This window comes from Mobula birostris, chromosome 28 (genome assembly GCF_030028105.1).
Source record: "Mobula birostris isolate sMobBir1 chromosome 28, sMobBir1.hap1, whole genome shotgun sequence".
Lineage (NCBI taxonomy): Eukaryota > Metazoa > Chordata > Chondrichthyes > Myliobatiformes > Myliobatidae > Mobula > Mobula birostris.
Window position 1 is genome coordinate 42041299 of NC_092397.1, and position 22765 is coordinate 42064063.

The 22765-nt window shown below is 44.6% G+C and overlaps 2 non-coding genes across 2 annotated transcripts; both read left to right on the top strand.

Moving 5' to 3' along the window:
- Window positions 1-14729: 14729 nt before the first annotated feature.
- Window positions 14730-14801, top strand: trnar-ucg (transfer RNA arginine (anticodon UCG)). Its single transcript has one exon. It is a non-coding gene; the product is annotated as a tRNA-Arg (tRNA).
- A 451-nt stretch (window positions 14802-15252) lies between these two features.
- trnaq-cug (transfer RNA glutamine (anticodon CUG)) lies at window positions 15253-15324 on the top strand. Its single transcript has one exon. It is a non-coding gene; the product is annotated as a tRNA-Gln (tRNA).
- Window positions 15325-22765: the final 7441 nt, after the last annotated feature.

Consider the following 22765-nt stretch of genomic DNA (forward strand, 5'->3'; position numbering starts at 1 on the left):
AGAAAGAATGTGTGCATAAAAATAAGTAACAGATGGCGTACGAGGGGGAGGTGGGGCCTAGCGGAAGTTAGAGAAGTCGATGTTCATGCCATCAGGTTGGAGGCTACCCAGACGGAATATAAGGTGTTGTTCCTCCAACCTGAGTGTGGCTTCATCTTTACAGTAGATATTCTAACTCTTGATCCAGGGTAAACCCCCAACTTTGTACTTGCGTGATCCTGTCCTCTCTTCAATATACTGTTGTTTTCAGTGTCTGCATAAAATGCCCTGCGATTATCATTGATCCTCCTCACAGAGGACATTTCCTGGTTACTGTTCACTCTCCTGATTCACAGTCTGACTGGTTTCTTGCTTCCTATATATTCGTCCAATGTCCTATCAAATTTCAGTTTTCTATATCTTACACATGACTCCTCTTAATTTTTTTTAACAAATATAATATCTCTCATCTTCCAAAGTTCCTGATTGTCCCCGTCCTTCTCTATCTTCCTCACATGGGCAGGGAACTCCGGAATTCTGATCTACTGGACTGTGAGTGACAGATGGATTTAATGAGTAACATCGACTCCCAGGCCACTCTCTACAATTCCTGTCCAATTCTGCTGTAACTTGCCTTCCGCAAATTTACATCCATCTACTTGCAGGTCCATTCTTATCCTTAACAATAACCATCCGAAATCCTTCTTAATTATAATCCTTAATTGTTTTCCACTGAAAATCCAATTATCTCGCTGGACTCATTTCCCAAGAGGAAGTCAAGTACGTCGCCCTCCCTGGTGACCATCTACATACTGTTTCAGAAAATCTTTCTGAACACACCTATCAAATAATACCACATCCAAGTTTTAGGCGGGAAGTGGGTGCCAGTCAGGCTGGGGAGATTAATCACCCACCACAGCATCAATGTTTTTTAATATCAGGCCATAGCCTGCCAACATATCGCTTCATCACTCTTGCTGTCTGCTGGGAGGTTTACCGTATAATTCCAAAATAGTGTTTGAACCTTTGTTATTCTTGAGCTCTACCTACATTATCTTACTGGATGAGCCTCTTGGATAACCTCAACTTTGTGACATTCTGCTTGATCAGCAGTTCAGCTACCTAACCTTATTCATCTCCCATTGGACTGTCTGAATCATCTGAATCCTGGAATGATTAGCAATCAGTCCTGCTCTTTTCTCAGCCAGATCTTTGTAATTGCTAACTCACTGTGTCACATAGTAATTCTGGCTCCAAATTCTGGCCTTAACTGTTCTACGCATTGCACCGAAATAAACACACTTCCGCCCTTTGGTGCCACTGTGCTCCTTAATGATGCCCAATGTTGAGTTCCTGATGGTGTTTCTTGACCTCGTCTCTACCTTCCACTCAATGTTACTTACCGACCTGTAGCTCTGGCTCCTACCCACCCCCTCCCTCATGCAGCATGAGAAAACTCTGCAAGGGTGGCTCTACCAAAATTCCCTGGCTAAAATATTGACTCCCCTCAGTACAGGCGTAATCCATTCTCTTGCACCCATCCCACCTACCCTAGAAGAGAGTGCAGTGATCTGTGTACCTGCTGCCATATCTCTTGCACCAGCTTATTAGCCACACATTTCACTGAACCACCTTACTATCTCTTACCTCGCAAGGCATGTGGCACCTGAATTAATCCTGAGATCACCACCACGGAATTTCTACTTCTTAACGTTCAACCAAACTCCAGAAATTTTCTCTCTGTTATTAGTTCTAATAAAGACCACGACCTCTGGCTGTTCATCCTGCCCTGTCATGCCAGAGGTAACACACCATCCTGTAATCTCACTCATTTCCCCAGATAATCTCGCCTGAGTCTCCCCCCCCCCCCCGTTAAAGTGTTTGATACATGTGATTCATATCATTCCACCCTGTATAAAAGAATTGTTTTTAACATTTATTCAGTGGTGTTTTTCTTTTTTATTTAGCTCAGGATATTTACACATGCATTCGCAAACAAAGGAATTGCTGCACTCGTGTTAAAACAAAACACTTTATGAGAACTCGTACGATTTCAATACCGAAAGGCAAACAAATGTCTACAGTAGTAGCAGTACAGTAAGCAAAATAATATTGATCACTCACTAAACAAGCCAATTTCTGCATTGTTGGATGTAGTCACAATTTCTGACAATGCCACACAGCTTGTTCTCTCTCATTCTTTCTTTTATCTCTCTGCCTGTCTCACACATTGCAGCAAAACTCTCCTTCCACCTTGCAGCAAAGAACGTGCTCATTTTTATACTCTTCAAAACCCCTTACACTAGTACATTTCCATGTTAGTGTGATCACCTGCACCCACCCGATCTCTGATGACCTTCAGCCCAGACAAACATGTCTTTCACCACCTCAATTATTATGGCTGCATTTGACTCTCTGAAAACGTTGTTGTAGACTGGTTGTCTTGTCCATCTTCAAAACGATCCTACCCCACGCTAACACCATTTTGTCTTAAAGAGTTCTATTTTATTCCTGCAGAAGCCAAGCGGGAATCACAGTTAGCTCTTTTCTTACAGCACCAGCCTGGCAAACACTCAAAACAATCTATGTGTAAAGTAAAACTTCCTCTGTCCCACCTCCGCCTATAATTTCCTCCAGATACCTGAAAGGTAAGTCCTCTTGTGTTAGCCATTACCAGCCTGGTGAAAAGGCGCTGGGTGTCCACGCAATCTATCTTTTTTCGCACTGTTGTATACCTCCGTTAAGTATAATCTTATCCCGCTTTGCTGCAAAGAGAGAAGCCCAAGGTTGTTCAACTTTTGGTCATGTAACGGATTGTAAAGTTTTACTGCTAATGTAATGTTTTCTCTGTACCAGCGATGTTTGGGATATGACTAGAGATAACAGGGATTTAGAATGTGGGGCTATCCAATGAGAGGTACGTCGTTATTTCTCGTGGGTCCGGGTGAAGGGATTTCGCGGTCTTTTGCCAGGGAGATGTGTGAAGAGAAGACGCAAATGGAGAGAGTTGGTAGACCGGCAGACGGACTGGACTTGAAGTGAGGGTCCGAGTGTCGGCTACGCTCGGAGGAGGTCGACGAGTGGACTGAAACGCGAGCTCCAATGTTGCGCATTAGACTGTTTCATGAGAATGGGCCCTTTTCTCTCTTTTTTTTTTTTTTGCTTTTCACTAACCTTATAACCAAAATAATAATTATAATGCTCCATCACTTAATCGCAGATTGTGTACTGTTTGTTATTTCGTGGTACTGATATTTAACAATGGACACATCTCGCACCATTCACTAGAAAAGATTTCTTAAATTTGGCCAGGTCGAGGGCTATCTTTCCCTAGATTAAGCCGCTAGCCGAACCGAGAGTTACAATTCTGGGTGTATTGTCCGGGATTGACTTCGCTGGATGCTGTGTGATTTCCTGAGCATTGAACCAGTTGGGTAGATATTCCTACTCCGGATAAACTGTTAATTCACCTGCTAAGTACTGTTAAAGCTGCAATTGCTGGGCGGAGGTTTGTAAAATGGCAGGCGCAACTCTCGTTCTAATACAGACCAGCGCTGACGTAGCGGTAACTTGGGGCGGAGATTTCAAAGACAGGCTTCTATCGTTTCTCAAAAGTGAGGGAAGGAGTAGCCGGATTTGGAGTGTCTAATTAGTCCATTTTCCCCAGTGAAGAGTGAAAATTCGAGTTGGTATCCGCCTTTACCTCTCTGGAGAAAAAAATCGAAAAAATGTAGTGTTTCAAATCCCTGCTATGGTCGGTTCTGCCTCTTCTCTGGAAGAACGCCCACCAATAAAGGGGAAGAGCCAGGGCGGCGCCAAGGTGGTGCTAGCTGGGGCTATAGCCACAGCAGAAATTGCAATAGCCCCTCCATAGCACCACTAAAAAATTAACTGCAGCTGCTTTGCTTTCTCTGTATAGTTTTGAATACAGCTTGTTTCTCCAGTTGATCTAGTGAAACAGTGCCCCAATTACCATAGCATCCACGCAGCAATAAAGTTATAAACTCTGTCAGATCCACCCTACAATTCTGCTTATTCGTTCGTTGTCAATGTCTTGCCGTTGCTGTCCTCACATCAGTTAAGCTGATCTAAGATCACTTAAAGTGGTGATGTCACTCACTTTCACTCACGCGAGAGATTGATAGTATACATACATTGTGCGGAATCCAGGCGCAGATCCATTGTCTCGTGAGACTGACGGATATAGAAACATAGACAAAATAGGTGCAGGAGTAGGCCATTCGGACCTTCGAGCCTGCACCGCCATTTATTATGATCATGGCTGATCATCCAACTCAGAACACCGCCCCAGCCTTCCCTCCACACCCCCTGACCCCTGTAGCCACAGGGGCCATATCTAACTCCCTCTTAAATATAGCCAATGAACTGGTCTCAACTGTTTCCTGTGGCAGAGAATTCCACAGATTCACCACTCTCTGTGTGAAGAAGTTTTTCCTAATCTCGGTCCTAAAAGGCTTCCCCTCTATCCTCAAACTGTGACCCCTCGTTCTGGACTTCCCCAACATCGGGAACAATCTTCCTGCATCTAGCCTGTCCAATCCCTTTAGGATCTTATACGTTTCAATCAGATCCCCCCTCAATCTTCTAAATTCCAACGAGTACAAGCCCAGTTCATCCAGTCTTTCTTCATATGAAAGTCCTGCCATCCCAGGAATCATTCTGGTGAACCTTCTCTGTACTCCCTCTATGGCAAGGATGTCTTTCCTCAGATTAGGGGACCAAAACTGCACACAATACTCCAGGTGTGGTCTCACCAAGGCCTTGTACAACTGCAGTAGTACCTCCCTGCTCCTGTACTCAAATCCTCTCGCTATAAATGCCAGCATACCATTCGCCTTTTTCACCGCCTGCTGTACCTGCATGCCCACTTTCAATGACTGGTGTATAATGACACCCAGGTCTCGTTGCACCTCCCTTTTTCCTAATCGACCACCATTCAGATAATAATCTGTTTTCCTATTTTTCCCACCAAAGTGGATAACTTCACATTTATCCACATTAAATTGCATCTGCCATGAATTTGCCCACTCACCCAACCTATCCAAGTCACCCTGCATCCTCTTAGCATCCTCCTCACAGCTAACACTGCCACCCAGCTTCGTGTCATCCGCAAATTTGGAGATGCTGCATTTAATTCCCTCATCCAAGTCATTAATATATATTGCAAACAACTGGGGTCCCAGCACTGAGCCTTGCGGTACCCCACTAGTCACTGCCTGCCATTCTGAAAAGGTCCCGTTTATTCCCACTCTTTGCTTCCTGTCTGCTAACCAACTCTCCACCCACATCAATACCTTACCCCCAATACCGTGTGCTTTAAGTTTGCACACTAATCTCCTGTGTGGGACCTTGTCAAAAGCCTTCTGAAAATCCAAATATACCACATCCACTGGTTCTCCCCTATCCACTCTACTAGTTACATCCTCAAAAAATTCTATGAGATTCTTCAGACATGATTTTCCTTTCACAAATCGATGCTGACTTTGTCCGATCATTTCACCGCTTTCCAAATGTGCTGTTATCACATCCTTGATAACTGACTCCAGCAGTTTCCCCACCACCGACGTTAGGCTAACCGGTCTATAATTCCCCGGTTTCTATCTCCTTCCTTTTTTAAAAAGTGGAGTTACATTAGCCACCCTCCAATCCTCAGGAACTAGTCCAGAATCTAACGAGTTTTGAAAAATTATCACTAATGCATCCACTATTTCTTGGGCTACTTCCTTAAGCACCCTGGGATGCAGACCATCTGGCCCTGGGGATTTATCTGCCTTCAATCCCTTCAATTTACCTAACACCACTTCCCTACTAACATGTATTTCGCTCAGTTCCTCCATCTCACTGGACCCTCTGTCCCCTACTATTTCTGGAAGATTATTTATGTCCTCCTTAGTGAAGACAGAACCAAAGTAATTATTCAATTGGTCTGCCATGTCCTTGCTCCCCACACGGGACACACGGACGGACACACACACACACACACACACACACACACACACACACATTTTGCTTTTACAAGCTAGCCTGGGCCTGGCAAGTGCATTATTTTGACCGGCGTGAACAATGGATCGATTTTTAGTGAGAAAACGACCTCATCCAGAGGAATCAGTGGTGTCTCAGCCTGAGCATGTCTTAATTGAAAGTGACATGCAGAAAGAAGTAAGTCGGGATGAGGACTACAGCAGTTCATCGCAGGAGTGTGAGGGCGAGTAGAGGAACAAGAAATGGAGCGGGATTCGGAAGAGAACATGGATGAAGCTGCTCTTAATGCTAGTGGGAATACTGTTAGCAATGTTAGCCAGCAGCCTGAGTAAGGACCCCGTCTGCCAGCATTGAAAAAGTACCCTTCGCAACAGTTTGGCAATCAGCAAAGGAGTTTTATTCATGGCTGGTTTGACCTGTACTCCTGGCTGGAATATACAATCACAAAAGATGTTACATTCTGCTTCGCATGCAGGCATTTCCTATGTGGAGGACATGGGTTCCATTCTGAGTCTACCTTCACTCTCACCGGTTACCGCAACTGGCAGAAAGCTACAACAGCTTTCAAAACCCACCATGTAAGTACAGCTCATAAGTTTGCGATGGAGGCATGGGCCGAATTCAGATTGAGAAAACAAGATGGTTCAAGATTGGGAAATGTGCTTGATAAAGGACATACAAAGATTGTCCAAGAAAATGGTGAGTATATGAGAGCAGTGGTTGAGTCTCTATGCTATAATGCGTGCCAAGGCATTGCCCAGCGAGGACAACGGGAGAATGATGGATCTGGCAATAGAGGAAATTTGTTGAGTTGCTCAGTTTAATTGGGAAGTTTGATAAGACTGTAGCTAAAACCAAAAAAAGGGGACAATCCTGGAAATGCAAAAAACACCCACGATATCCAAAATGAAATTATGGGTATTATGGCAGATATGGTCAGACGTCAAATAAGTGCAGAAATCAAGGAGTCTGGACATCTTGCCATCATGGTGGATGAAAGTAAAGACATGAGTAAAAAGAAGCAAATATCAGCGGTGGTGCGGTATTTAAATAACGAAACAGCGCTTGAAGAATTCTTGCACTTCACTCCAGCAGAAGGATTGGACGTAGAGTAGCTTCTTAAAACCATTGAACAGACACTCGCCCAGTGTGTTAAGAACGCGTGAATAGGTCAGTATTCGTCCTCATGCGAACGGAGTTTCTCTTGCCTCAGACGCGTCAAAAACTACTTAAGGAATAGCAGCGGCGATGCTCGGAACAGCAACTTGGCCCTGTTGGCCATAAACAGCTGGAGGACCGAAGCACTTGACATCCAGAAAATCATTGATTCTTTCGCCACCAATCACAACAACAGACGGATTGTGCTTCTCTGAAAATATTAATAGTGAGTGCAGTTGATTGTTTTAAAAAAAATTGGGCCAAGACTAATGTTGATTATTGTTATAATTATTTTGTAGTGGATACCCCATAGTCCTTATGTTTCCTGCAAATCCTAAAATATTACATTTACTGCTATTAAAGCCTACTGGTTTTGCTTAGATTTCAAGCGGTGACTCTGTTGATTTTTGTTTGAATTCAATAGCCGAATTAATTGAGGTTTTGCATGGTCAGAGTACGATTTGTCCAACTCCTGGTAAAGCCTTGCATCTGCTGTTTGCCTTATTTGACTTTAATAACGGTGTACCTTTTGGCATTGCTGTCTATGTAATGCGAATAGCAGTGGGCTCGTTTTGTGTTTTTCAGTTGAAAAGCACGCATTTGACGCTGATTGCGGGATTGGTGCATGATTCACGTTGTCCGTTGTTGCTCGGATGCTCTGTTCGTTTTTTTCTTGTTTATGCTCCATGTATCCCAGGTTGTCTCCGATGCCGTTGACACTGTAACACTTCTATATTAGATCTATCAATTGCTGTTGCTTGTGAATCAACAGAAGCATTTATAGTAGGCACATAATGCTTGAAACTGACTTTTTAACGCCTCGCGTCCGGCCTTGCGAATACATATTATCATACCGTACATCCCTCAGCACCAAACACTGAATTATTTTGCCCTTCCGTAGCACCAGCAAGAAAAATCTCTGGAGCCGCCACTGGGAAGAGCAGTATGAGGCTTGGGCGGAGCAACCCGCTCAGTTTTTAGATGATTGGCAGTGCTCTGATAACGTAAAGCGGGGCTGCCTCTGGAACATTTTTTTCACGGTGATGGTAATGACTAGTGTCCCTGTGAAACAAGCTGGGGAGAAACAATTGGATAAAGAGGGAAAGTTGACCACTGAGTCATTCAACTTCGTTGACAACTGGTTTCCTGCGGTTTGGAAGAGGAGGTTGGTAGAAATAAATGCTGTAAAGTATTACAATTCAGCTGCCTTCATGCTCCCTATTCTATACCCACACTTGTGGATACATGGAAAGAAAGTGATAAACAGAGTTATAAAGCAACACGAGAACATCTGAAGATGCTCGAAATACAAAACAACACACAAAAAACCTGATCCTAATTAATGGTCTCGGCCTGAAACGTCGACTGTTTACTCTTATCCAAATATTTAATGCTGGAGAAACTCAACAGGCCAGGCGGCATCTATGGAAAAGAGCAAACTGGACGTTTCTGGTCAAGACCCTTCATCAGAGTCCTGTCAAATGTTTACTCTTTTCCCTTTTGTGTGTGTTGCTTTAAAGTTACAAAACAGCTATTTACAGCTGATTCTGACGGCATCGCTAGCCTCACCATCCCAGAGAAATCCCTTGGCACAATTGATTCTTCACACTGGTTTCTATTTTGCTAACTGTTCGCCTCCGAGAAAAGCTACCGCTACAACTTGCAACCATGTCATCGCTGAGCCGAGGTACGCAGATATTTCCAACGAGTGGAAGTCGCAAGGCTGCGGGACCGAACGGCATCCGAGGGCGAGTACTCAGGATATGAACGGCACAGCTGGCAGGTGTGTTTACAGACATTGTTAACATCTCACTCTCCCAGTATAGAATGCCCTCCAGCTTTAACTTATTCACCATTGACCGTATACCAAAAAAGATCATACTCAAACGCCTCAACGACTGGCGTATTGTCGCGCTCATCTCAATAATAAGCACACGTGGTCAAGGACTAAATCTCCCGCCCTGTGAAACTGAAGCTTGAGGCAAAACTGTTGCCTCTGCTTCCCAGTTCTGTCAAAACTGCCTGATGTTGGATTATATTTTCGACTGTATCAAGCACTCTTGCTCCTGTCATAACCCATCCTTTCCTACACCCTTTCCCCCCCTATTTTTCTACGTGTAGGTTCCCTTCTCTCTGCCAACTTGAACTATCTTTCTACAACAGAATTTTAACTGTTTTCAAATATCGTCAATATACCACTACCTATCCATGTAGCTCTTGGCGAGTGTGTGTGAGAGAGAGCGGGGGGTGGCGAGAAAGTGACACATCGCCAGGGAGACACCGAGGGAAAAGACGAAAGGTAGAGAGCTAGAGGAAGAGGGCGCGATGAGACCTCGCGATAGAGAGCGCGATGAAATGCCCAAGGAGATGGCCCGTAGGAAAGATGGGGCGGAGAGGGTGAGACGGAAAATAGCGAGGGAAAAGCGAGAGAGAGAGGGAATGAGACACAGCAAGGGAATGAGAATTCGAGGAGGAAAGAGAGAAAAAAATTGAAAGCAAGAGCGAGCGAGAGAGAAAGATGCAAACAGAGAGAGAGAGAGAGAAAGAGAGAGAGAGATTGGTTTCGTGAATCGAAGAATAAAGGTATAGTAAAATTAAGTGAGATATAACATAGTCTAAACATGTCACAATGGGGTGCTGGGAACGGACCCAAATGCGAAACACAGACACTGAAGTACAAGAAATAGGACTTGACTGGAATCCAGCACAAGGAATCCCATGTCCCTTTGCACCTCTGATTTAAAAAAAAAAATTTGTCCATTTATTCCTTCTACTAAAGTGAAAATACGCTTCGTGATTCTATGTTTTATCTGCTATTTTTGTTCATTTTCCAAATCTGTCTAAGTGCTTCTGTCACATGCAGGTGGCTGGGAACGGACCCAAGTGCAAGACACAGACACTGAAGTACGAGGGACAGGACTAGGATACAGGACGATGGCAAGGACATGGACAGGAAAACCGGGAACCCGGAACAGGACAGGACAAGAGAGCTGGGAGTCTGGACTTGGACTCCGAGCCAGAGACTGGACAAGGACCCAGTACCTGGCTCTTGCCTCTGGCTCGGACCCCAGGCAAGGACGACGCTTGCCTGGCAGGCAGAACGAGGCTGGAGCCTTCAGGCTTGAGGCTAGAGGTTAGGGGCGAGGCTTGGCAGGAGGCAGGAGGCTGGAGTCTTCAGGCTTGTGGCTAGACAGGAGGCTGGAGTCTTCAGGCTTGAGGCTAGGCAAGAGGCTGGACTCTTCAGGCTTGAGGCTAGGCAGGAGGCTGGAGTCTTCAGACTTGAAGCTAGGCAGAAGACTGGAGTCTTCAGGCTTGAAGCTAGGCAGGAAACTGGAGTCTTCAGGCTTGAGGCTAGGCCGGAGGCTGGAGTCTTCAGGCTTCAGGCTAGGCAGGAGGATGCAGTCTTCAGGCTAGAGGCTAGAGGCTAGAGACTTGAGGTGAGGCTTGGCAGGAGGCTGGAGACTTGAGACTTGAGGTGAGGCGAGGCTGGAGGCTGGAGGCAGGAGACTTGAGGCGAGGCGAGGCTGGAGGCTGGAGGCAGGAGACTGGAAGCTCCTCCTGATCAGGGCGCGGTACTTCTGGGCAGTGCGTGGATCTCCACCCGACGGAGGCAAGGGACAGGAAAGGACAGAACCAACCGCAGGTAACGGCAAGACGGCTTCACTTACCCAACGGATTCAAGGGACAGGAAGGGGCAGAACCAACCGCAGGTAACGGCAAGACGGCCTGGCTTACCCGACGGAGGCAAGGGACAGGAAGGGAGCTAGGTACGGGGTGGCTCCAGGACAAGACAGCAAGACAAGGCAAGGCTTCAGGCAATGCAAGGCAAGACAGAACTTCAGGCGAGGCGAGAGTTACCGGCAAGACAAGGCAGGGTTTCAGGCTTTGCAAGGCGAAACGAGAACTTCAGGCAAGGCGAGAGTTACCGGCAAGGTTTCAGGCGCGGAAACAGAAAGCAGAGGAAGGGATAGAAGGAGTAAGGACAAGAACAATCCAGCAGCCACGCCCTGGTCTCTGAAGGTGTTTATGCAGCCAGTCCCAACGAGCATCAGCTGCCTCAATTAGAGCTCAACAAGGACGGAAACAGGGTAGACAGGAAAACCTGGAGCAAGGGTCGTTGGACCGGACCATGAACCGGAATACGGTCTCCACAGACCAGAACATGACAGTTTCTGCAACCACCCTGCTTCCTCAACATTACCTGCCCCTCCATATTCCTTCGTATAGTCCACAAAGTTTGTCACAAAGCTGTCAATTCCATCATCCAAATCATTGACATGTAATGTAAAAAAATGATCAGTCCCAACATTGACCCCTGTGAACACCTCTAGTCAGTGGCAGCCAACAAAAAGAGACACCTTTTATTCCCACTCTTTGCCTCCTACAAGCATAGAATGGTCCAACGATCTGAGTACCCTGCAAACTGATGGCACGAATATCGGCTTCACCTTCCAGTGAACAAATTCACCTCGCCTTTCTTCTATTCTCCACTCACTTCTTCTCGTCTGTCTATTACATCTGCCTGGCTGCATTACACGTTCTATTTCTCCAATTGCCCACGTTTCTCTCCTATCCGATTCTTGTTTCCCCGGACATTGACCTCCCTTCCCACCCGGCCCCATCTCCGGCTTTACTTATCATCTTCTAGCCTGCCACTTTTCTCTCTGCCTATTCAGGATCTGTCCCGCCTTCTTCTCGGTCCTAAAGAAGAGTCTCAGCCTGAAAGGTCGGCTGTTTACACTTTTCCATAGATGCTGCCTGACTTTCTGAGTTCCTCTAATATTTTATGTGTGTTGGTTCAGATTTTCAGCATCTGTAGATTTTCTCGTATTTGCAATGCTTTCTGAAATTCCAAGTTCTCAACTTCCACTGCTTCTTCTTTGTCTATCCTGGTTCTTCAAAGAATTCCAACAGACTTGTCCTGCAATATTATCCGTTAATGAAACCATGCTGACCGGTCGATATTATCAAGAGTCTCTAAGTATGCCTAATCATCGACTCCAACATCTTCACAATCACTGAGGTCAGATGAAATGACCTAACATTTCTCTTCTTCTTCTTCTTCTTCCTCATCTTCTCGAAGAATGGAATGGCACTTGTAATTTTACTGACCATGCAAGAGTTAGTTAGTTCTGGAACAGTCAGCACTTCAGAATGCTGTCATGTAGACCTTCTGGTCCACGTGATTTATCTATATTCAGACTTTTCCGTTTCTCATGCATCTTCTCCATGGTCATGACGATTTCACTCGCTTCTGTTCCACGACAAATGTTTTGTAAGACAAACTGCGCAAAAAGCAAATTTATTATTATTATTATGGTTAATCCATTTGCACTGTCTGGATATAATAATACAAGATATATATAAGCAAGAACAACTTGTTTACTGGATGTACAGTAGCCATTCCAAACAGACATATCATACTGAAATTAATAAGTGAAAAACAGCGGAAATATGCTCAATTAGGAGGGGCAATTGAAAGACAATAAAGTATGAACAAGGCATACATTTTCCCAATAGAAGGGGGAAGCCCGGAGGATGGGCAAGGCTCCCCAGCATCATTCAACACTACTGATTCTCTGTTTAATTTGCATATTGCTGTATATTTATCGAGGGCATTGTCCGATATCCACTTTCTAAACTTTCCTCAAGATTCCTTTTCCTTTTTAACGGAACTTTCAACATTGCTGAACCACTCAACTTAAAATAAATCCCGCAGGTCAGATGTGAGTTACTCAATCTCAGCAGCTCACAGTCTCCACTCTCCCCGTTTCCTGACATACACAGTTCTCATCACCTTGCCATCAGATTAGTAAATACCCCAAGGCTGTATCCTTATGTGGCAAGGACGGATGTCAAAATAGTTTCCCACAGAAAATCATCAGTTGCAAGGCTCATGCCCCAGTGCAAGGTCTCTGAAATATATCGAATATACCTGCTTCTAACACTGCCCCTAGCTGCGAATGCCATTCATTTTCTGTGTGTAAAAAAGACAATAATAACCTAAGGCATTCCCCACTGCTATAAACTCCTCTATTGTCTTGAAATTATCCAAAGCCGGTTTTGCCACTTCCGCTCCCGGACAAATACTCTGACTGTCTACTCGATATTTGCCTTTGAGCATCTTTATACCTCTTTTAAGTCACCTCTCATCCTGCTTCTCTCCGAAGAGAAAACTGTTCCCATTCAAAAAGGCGAATGGTCTGCTGGCATTCACAGCGAGAGGATTCGAGCACAGGAGCAGGGAGGGACTACTGCGGTTGTACAGGGCCTTGGTGAGACCACACCTGGAGTATTAGGTACTACTGCAGTTGTACAGGGCCTTGGTGAGACCACACCTGGAGTATTAGGTACTACTGCGGTTGTACAGGGCCTTGGTGAGACCACACCTGGAGTATTAGGTACTACTGCGGTTGTACAGGGCCTTGGTGAGACCACACCTGGAGTATTAGGTACTACTGCGGTTGTACAGGGCCTTGGTGAGACCACACCTGGAGTATTAGGTACTACTGCGGTTGTACAGGGCCTTGGTGAGACCACACCTGGAGTATTAGGTACTACTGCGGTTGTACAGGGCCTTGGTGAGACCACACCTGGAGTATTAGGTACTACTGCAGTTGTACAGGGCTTTGGTGAGACCACACCTGGTGTATTAGGTACTACTGCAGTTGTACAGGGCCTTGGTGAGACCACACCTGGAGTATTAGGTACTACTGCAGTTGTACAGGGCCTTGGTGAGACCACACCTGGAGTATTAGGTACTACTGCAGTTGTACAGGGCCTTGGTGAGACCACACCTGGAGTACTAGGTACTACTGCAGCTGTACAGGGCCTTGGTGAGACCACACCTGGAGTATTAGGTACTACTGCAGTTGTACAAGGCCTTGGTGAGACCACACCCAGAGTATTGTGTGCAGTTTTGGTCCCCTAATCTGAGGAAAGACATCCTTGCCATAGGGAGTACAAAGAAGGTTCACCAGATTGATTCCTGGGATGGCAGGACTTTCATATGAAGAAAGACTGGATGAACTGGGATTATACTCGTTGGAATTTAGAAGATATAGGGGAGATCTGATTGAAACATATAAAATCCTAAAGGGATTGGACAGGCTAGATGCAGGAAGATTGTTCCCGATGTTGGGGAAGTCCAGAACGAGGGGTCACAGTTTGAGGATAAAGGGGAAGCCTTCTAGGGCCGAGATTAGGAAAAACTTCTTCACACAGAGAGTGGTGAATCTGTGGAATTCTTTGCCACAGGAAACAGTTGAGGCCAGTTCATTGGTTATATTTAAGAGGGAGTTAGATATAGCCCTTGTGGCTAAAGGGATCAAGGGGTATGGAGGGAAGGCTGGTACAGGGTTCTGAGTTGGATGATCAGCCATGATCATACTGAATGGCGGTGTAGGCTCGAAGGGCCGAATGGCCTACTCCTGCACCTATTTTCTATGTTTCTATCCTCAACATATCCTCACAACACACCCTCCATGAAAGTTCAAAGTTCAACTTAAATTTAATACCAAAATTTACACGTGTCACAACATACTACACTACGATTCATCCTCTTGTGGTCGTTCATAGCGAATACCTGTGGTTCCATGGTGTAATGGTGAGCACTCTGGACTTCGAATTCAGCGATCCGAGTTCGAAACTCGGTGGAACTTATTTCCTTATTCCCTCAAGTGAGGTGTCCGTTTGTGAACATACGCACTGGATTGTCCGTGAACATTTTTATCACTCCGCGTCGGGGGAAGGTCGAAAGACCGCTTTGGCCGAAGGTCGGCAGGTCGGGTCTCGGTGGAGGGAGGCCCCACGGAAGGACTGAGTTTGAGCTGTCGCTCTGCTTGACGCTGACAGAGGATGTTTTCCAAATTCTGATTGTTGGTGTGGACGGTAATTTATATTGGTCTCTTTCAGTTGTTTTTTTAATTTATTTTTTTTTACCGATCCTGCTTCCCTTCAAAGAGAAAAGATCTTGTCATACTCAATCTCTCCTCAGAAAACTTGCTCTAGGAAGTGCAATGTTTAAAGTAAATTTATTGCCAAGGTTCACACGTGTCGCTACACGCTACCTTGCGGTTCAGTTTCTTACGATCGTTCACACGAAATACATGTGGTTCCATGGTGTAATGGTGAACACTCTGGATTCTGAATCCAGCGATCCGAGTTCGGGTCTCGGTGGAACCTGTGTCTTTATTCTGTCAAGTGAGGTGTCCGTTTGTGAATACATGCCCTGGATTGTATGTGACAATTTTGGTCACTCCCCATCTCCCATGGGAGGGCGCGTCGGCCAGGAGGTCGGGAGGCCGCCTCAAGCAAAGAGAAGGAGCCCAGTCTTCGTGTATGAAGGCCCCACGAAAGGACTGAGTGCGAACTGTTGCTCTCCGTGATGTCCTCGCTGATTTTCGAAGTTCGAAGACATACAGGATAATTACTGCGGACGGTAGTTTATATTGGTCTCCTTAAGGTTTTTTGTTCTCTGTGTTTACGTTCTTGGCGATATGCTACTTTTTGAGTGGGGGTGGTGTTGGAGGCTAATACTCCTGTTGGCGTTTTATTCCTGTGTTAGCTGTGTTAGATCTGTTAGATTTTTATGTGCGAGGGAGGTGTTAGGTGTTTGATGTATATTGACGCTGTTTTCTGTGTAGGAGGAGCTTGGGGATTAGAGGTTTGATATTTTAGATGCTGTGTACGAGTGGGTGATCAGTTAGATTTGTGCGAGGGTGGCGTTGGGATTTTGGCGTTTGTGAGTTCTATTTCTAACTTTTTTATGCGGGCGAGAGGTGATGACTTTTCATTCAACGACATTCGTGTTGTTTTTTTTCTGTATTTCATGGTTATCCGGAGAAGACAAATTTCAGAGTTGTATTGTGAGCTCATTCTCAGGGTGAGTAAAATTATCCCCTCTATTTTAAAAGCCTGATCGTTGAAGGGTAATAGCTATTCCTGAAACTGGTACTATCGGACATGAGGGCTCGCATAACTTCTTGATGCCACCATCGAGAAACGAACATCGCCTGGATGATGGGGTCCCTGATGATGATGCTGCTTTCCTTCGGCAATGCTCCGTACAAATGTGCTCTTAGTGGGGAGGGCTTTACCTATACTGGACTGGTTGCATCCACAACTTCACTCAGCAGCATTGGTGTTTCCATGCAGATCATGATGCAACCAATCAGGATAATCTCCTCTGTACATCTACACAAGTTTGTCAAAGTTCGAAACGACATTTGCACAAATTTGCATAGTATTGGCTGTAAGTGCTGGTAAACCGCTCCAGGGTGTGAACAAATTCTGTTCCTCGAAACCACATTGAAGAAATTACAGTCACACGCTATCTGTTGATTTTACAACATTCCATAACCTTCCTACTTTTCTGTTCCTTTTTCTCCTGCTGGAACTTTAAAAAACTTTGCAAAGTCAAGCACACAATATCTCCAGGTTTCCCTTCCATCCTGAAAGACTCCCAGTTGGAGGGAGGTGATTGACCGAGGCCATGTATTGCTCTCCACTATCAGGGTTGTAAAAGTCTCAGTGCTTGAAGCGCTAGGGTTGTACTAGTCTTCAACGGTGGAGTACAATGTGAGGTGGATTCAGGTCTGTGTGCGCTCACACAGTGCTGAGAGTTTTATAGGTGTAAGTCCTCGTACCGAAGATCTATATATTTCAAATTGCTTTGCTCTGTGTACTTCCAGTGTTTCAAGTGGCTGGTGTACAGTGTGCGGAGTTTGGTCTGTATTCGGCCGTGTCTTCACTGTGTCATATCTGTCTTTATCTGTACAGCAAATGGATGCTACTGGAAAACTGTAGCCCCACAGAGTTGTGTTGGGGTTTCTGGGGTCTGTGCCCCTGTCATAGAGCGCAGAACAAAGTGGGGTTTATTATTATTAAATGTAATATCCTTGCATGAATGTTACAGTTCTCTGATTACACAGTGCAAAGCCAGTTAAGTGTCTATGTATAATAAAAATCTCTGTCATTTCAGTACTGGTCAGTCACTGTGAAAGTCTTTGTATCAACTATTATCAAGGTCTGCCTCTTAATAACACGCTGCCAACAGTTGTAGAGGTCTGTGCCCTTACAGAGCGGTGTGGGCTGTTGTAAAGATCTATCTTCTTACAGTGCGGTGCCTCGTGTTCTAAAGGATTTTGCCCTTATAGTAAGATGCTGATGATGTCTATAGGTCAAAGGTAGAGTGCTGTGCTTTTGTCATCGGTGTAACGTTTTGATAAAACTTCGTACTTGTATCAGAGTCCGGTGCTGGTCTGTGCCTTTACTGAGCTGCACTGTGCTCCGGCAGCTCAGTATGCTTGGAAGGTAGTGGCAGACCTTTACAGAAGTGTGACCTTATTACACGAACCGACCATATGCACTTGGATAGATTAGAAGTCTCCTGGAGATCACACTGAGTTTTTCAGACCATCAGTGGGCAGAAGACCACTGTGGAATGGGGTAGACCAGTAAACCAATCAATTATATACAAGCTTCTGGTATCACATTCCTACTGTCCCGTTCCCAGTCTCTTCCCACAGCTCGGCATGCTATTTCCCCGAAGGACCTGTCCAGTTCCTCTTCGAACACACTGAATGGTTGTTTCCATCAGCTCGGCAGGCTATGTGTCCCAGATGAGACCCACAGTCAGAGTAGAAATAAGAGTTTTGTCACTGTCTCCATTTGATCTTTTGCCCACTAGTGCTGAGATCATTCACCAATAAACAGTGAGCAGTATAGCACAGGAAGAGTCCCCTCGGTTAACTCTGTGCCTGTTGACCATGATGCCAGTTTAAACTGCATGTCTGCATGCATGTGGTCTGTGGCCCCCAGTGGACTAACCCCGCCCCCCAAAGTATTTACCCACCTTAACACTCTGTGAGAGACCTAACACCATCTCCTCCTTAGAATCAGCACATCTTAGAATATCAGCATACCCTTTCCTGACCTCGCTTTCCTCCATGTCCTTTTCCTTGGTAAACACTAATGAAAAGTATTTATTTGGTATCTCACCTGCTAACTATGGCTCTATGCAAACACTCCTGCCTTTGTCCTGGAGTGGTCCTGCTGTTTCCGTAGTACTCTGTTGTTTTCAGTGTGTGTGTAAAATGTTTTGGCCTTCTCTTTAAACTTCTTCACTAAGGGGATTTCGTGGTCACTGTTCACTCTTGTTTCGTGTTTCCTTATTAATCCCCACTAGATCCATCCAATTTGTGCTGCTAAACCTGACATATGACGGTTTTTATTTTAAAAAATGCAATATCTCCCATTACTCTGAGCTCTTGAATATCACCAGACTTCTTTTACTCCCTCACAGGGACAGGGAAGCCCTGAAATCTGACCGGCTGGACTATAAGTGCCTCTCACATGCCAGGCATGGATTTAACCAACAAATTCAGCTCTCAGACCGCTCTCTACGATTCCTGCCCAATTCGCCTGCAATTCGCATTCCCAAATTTGCATTCATCCACCTGCATTTCCTATCATGTCCTCATCAATGACCATCTGACAACCTCCAGAATTCTGATCATTAAATCTTTCCCAATGAAACTCATCTTGCTGGGCCTTATTCCAATACCAATCAGGTATGTCTCTCTCCCCGGTGGACCATCTACATACTGTTTCAGGAAATCTTCCTGAACACGCGTAAAAAGTAATGTCCAATCAAGCCTGGGACTGTAAGGGTATCCCAGTTATTTTGGAGAGATTATTCAAACACTACAGCTACTCTGTTGTTTTTACCTCAGCCTATAATCTGCCGACCTATCGGCTTGTCTCTCTTCCGAGCTATAGGGAAGTTCACAGTGCAATCGATTCACAGTGATTACACCTTTCCTATTCCTAAATTCTACCGGCATTGTCTCTCACCGGGTTCGGATATGGCCCAAGTGCGGAGTGACAGACACTAAGGCAGGTTGATATTTCACAGACTTTAATGCGAACAGTGTTAAAGGGGGGGGGGGGGAATAAACACGAGGCCAAACAGGGCCGTTAGCTAAAACTTTCAAATGGTGAACGAAGCCTACACTGCGGCTGAAAAGAACAACTAAGAATAAAACGAATACCGCTAGTCTTCAGAGTCCATTGACCCGACCGTCCAATTTCTCAGCAAAGGCCGAATGCGAACAGATAGCAAAGTGCTGCTGTACTGTGTCCAAGTCTCGGTAAATTCTACGACGGAATGAATGGAGTTAAATACTATCACAATGAAATAATAACTAGCGGACACTTGCATATTCACGAGCTTAAATGCCGAATCTGATGCGCTGCCGAATCCGTGGTTGCGACAGGAACCCCCTAGGCGCATTCCCTGAGGCACCGTAACCTGTGTGCGCCAGAAATCCCAGATGAGGGACTTGCCCAAGATGTCCTTCAGTGATGCTGGTAGACAATTGTCATGGTGTGCACTGCCAATATCAGAGGCAAAGACTTCCATGTAGAGACAGAAACAAGAGCTTTTACAGGTGCCACTTTACAACAGGCAGAATTACAATTGTACAGATTCCAGAGTACAGTTTGGGAAATGATAATTTAAAGTAAACTTCATAGTCTCTGGTGGTGATGGCGGTGGAGGCTGAAACTGACTGTTATCAAAGTTGCCTTGGTACAGTCGGCATTTTTGAGCTCAGTGACCAGACTGTCCATAAACAAAGTGCACCTCTCACTGCCGTCTCCAACTTTTACCCCTATCGTGTCCACCACCAACATCCCCATGTTTATTAAAGTGAATCAAAGAACTGCAAAATCCATACATTTAGAATAGCTTTTTGTAAACAATGCTATACGCTCTTCAATACAAAAAATAATACCAGTCACAAGTGGGTGACAAGTCAAATGCATGTAAAGCATGTAATGTTGAAAGTAAATTTAGAGTGAATTTGTAAACAGAAGTTAATCTAGTAATGAACAACAACAATGTGGTCACTGTCATTTTTATTAAACGTAAAACAGAATACAAGTTAAAATAACATTCAAATTGTATTGGACAACTTTCACAATATTTTTATACAACGGTCAATATTAATGAGACAATGGTAGAGCAGTCCAGGGAATCTCCAGTCCTTACACAAATATTATCCATTCCTTTAACAGTTTGAATCACTTGATTTCATCTGGAATTATTGTAAACCACTCAGAATTTTACTTACCTCTTTTCATCTCAAGGAAGTAACACTCTACGTTTTCTTTAACCTGGGGTCTTTTACTCATCATTTACAATAATATCCATTATGATGGAGTAAATCCGTAAACTTCTGAAAGACCTTGTTTGTCACTTTACAAATTCATTAACATGCTCATTTTCTTTTTTTGCAATACTGTGTATCGTATGTCACTGCGCGTGTGAAGGAAACACTTCAATATAACATACCATTTTAGTTCAAAGTGCATAAAAGTCTCCATATTGCTCATTCTCCCATCGTGCTATTGAGAGGTTTACACCTACCTCATCGAGTACTCAGGAGACACGACTGGGGTGGGCTTTGTTGTAACCGTACCTGTGGGAGGCAGGGGTATAGCAGGTTCCTACTACTTCCTACTCAGACATTGGTACAGGTTTTGTCTTCTTACACACTGAGGTAGATGTGATTACATTTTCCTGTTCTTTCTGAGTCTCTTTCTCTGCCTTTATTTCATCTTCTCTGTCTTACTGTGAGAAGCAACTAATTATTTTTGTATTTCACTCCAGGTGAACACCACAGGGCACCTGAAAGTTTCCTCACACCTTTCTCCTTATATCTGTACTTCTGCAAGCACTCGCTTCTTCCATTCCACCCACTTCTCAACATACTTCATTCTTTCTGCTCCATAACGTGTGAACACACACGCCACCAGAGTTCTCTTAGATGCCAAGGGTAGTGACTCTCACGTGACCATTCAGACACACAATCAGGGCACTCACTCATACTTCAGAATTCCCTTTCTTTCGTGCATCATGGGAAGTGTGCTTAGCTCACCCCCCCCGACTCACTTTACACCTACAGTATGACTGTGTGGCCAAGTACACTTCCAACACCAATTACAAGTTTGTCGATGACACCACTGTTGTGGGCTGTATCAAAGGGATGATTAATCAGCATACAGGAGGGACACTGAAAACTTGGCTGAGTGCTATAACAACAGCAACCTCTTATTCAATGTCAATAAGACTAACGGACTGATTGTAGCTTTAGGAGCCCTTAATAATTAAAAACTTCTAACCGCTGCTTTAAATATATCTAATGACTGCCTTTATGGCCGTCTGTGGCAATGAATCCCATTGATTCATCACCTTCTGACAAAAGAAATTCCTCCTCATCTCTGTTCTAGAGAGAAATCTCTATTCTGAAGGTGTGCTTCTTCCATTATTGGAAACATCCTCTCACATCAACTCTATCTAGGGCTTTCAGTATTCAATAGTTTTCAATACTATCCTCTGTCATTCCTCTAGACTGCAGCCAGTACAGGCCAAGAGCATCAAATGATCATTATGTTGTTGTCCCTTCAGTCCCGGGATCATTCTCGTGAGTCTCCCCTGCAGCCTCTGCAATGCCAGCAGCTTAGCATAGTGACCCAAATCTGCTCATAAAATAAGGTCTGACCAAACCCTTGTAAAGCCTCAGCATTAGATGTTTGTTTTTAGTTCTCTTGAAATGAATGAGAACATTACATTTGTCTTCCTTGTTACCAGCTCAACATGCACATTGACCTTTAGGGGACCATAAAGTCCCTTTGCACATCTGATTTCTCAATTCACTCCCTGATTACAAAGAGCTTACACCTTTATTTCTCCTACCAGAGTACATGACTACACACTTCTTTCCACTGTATTTCATCTGGCACTTCCTTGTCCATTCTCCAAATCTGTCCGAGTGCTACTGCAGACTCCCTGCTTCCTCAACATTGCATGCCTTTACATCTCTCCTTGTGTCATCCACAGAGTTGGCCTTAAAACTATCAATTCTGGATTAGTCACTGTCCAGCTATGGAAGTGAAACAACAATCTCTCCTGTGGCCTCCACAGTGTATTCTCCAGCTTCCCACAAAGTATGAGAATGTACCTGATAAGGCCCTGGAGATTTAACAACCTTAATGCATCTTAAAGTCTCTGATATAGATCCCTGCCCATTTGAATGTGGTTTAATACATCGCAGCTCATTTCTGTCACCTCTCAATGGTGAAATAACTTGGAAATATTCATGGAGGGCCTCTTCTATTTCCTTTGGTTCCACATACCGAGGCCATGTTCATCTCCCATGGCAATTATTCTCTGCCTAACTTCCCTTTTCCTATGAATATACCGAGAGAATCTCTTGGGATTTTGTTCACTTTGCCTTCCAAATCCTGATATCCTCATTTTACCCTCCTAACTTTTATAAGAAATCCTACGTCTAAGAGTCTTCTTGAATAATTTCCCAAGCATTGATCCAAATCTTACCAGTCTATAATTTCCTGGTTTGTCGCTATTGCCTGAGGAACAACATGCCCTGGAATATCAGCAGCATTCCCTTCTCTGATCTCACTATCTTCCATGACCACATTGATGAATACTGATGTGAAGTACTGGTTTAGTCCCTTGCCCACTTCCTCTGGATCCAGACATAAACTCTAGATATGACAACCATAGATATAATTATTTAGACAGACAGGGACTGATTGG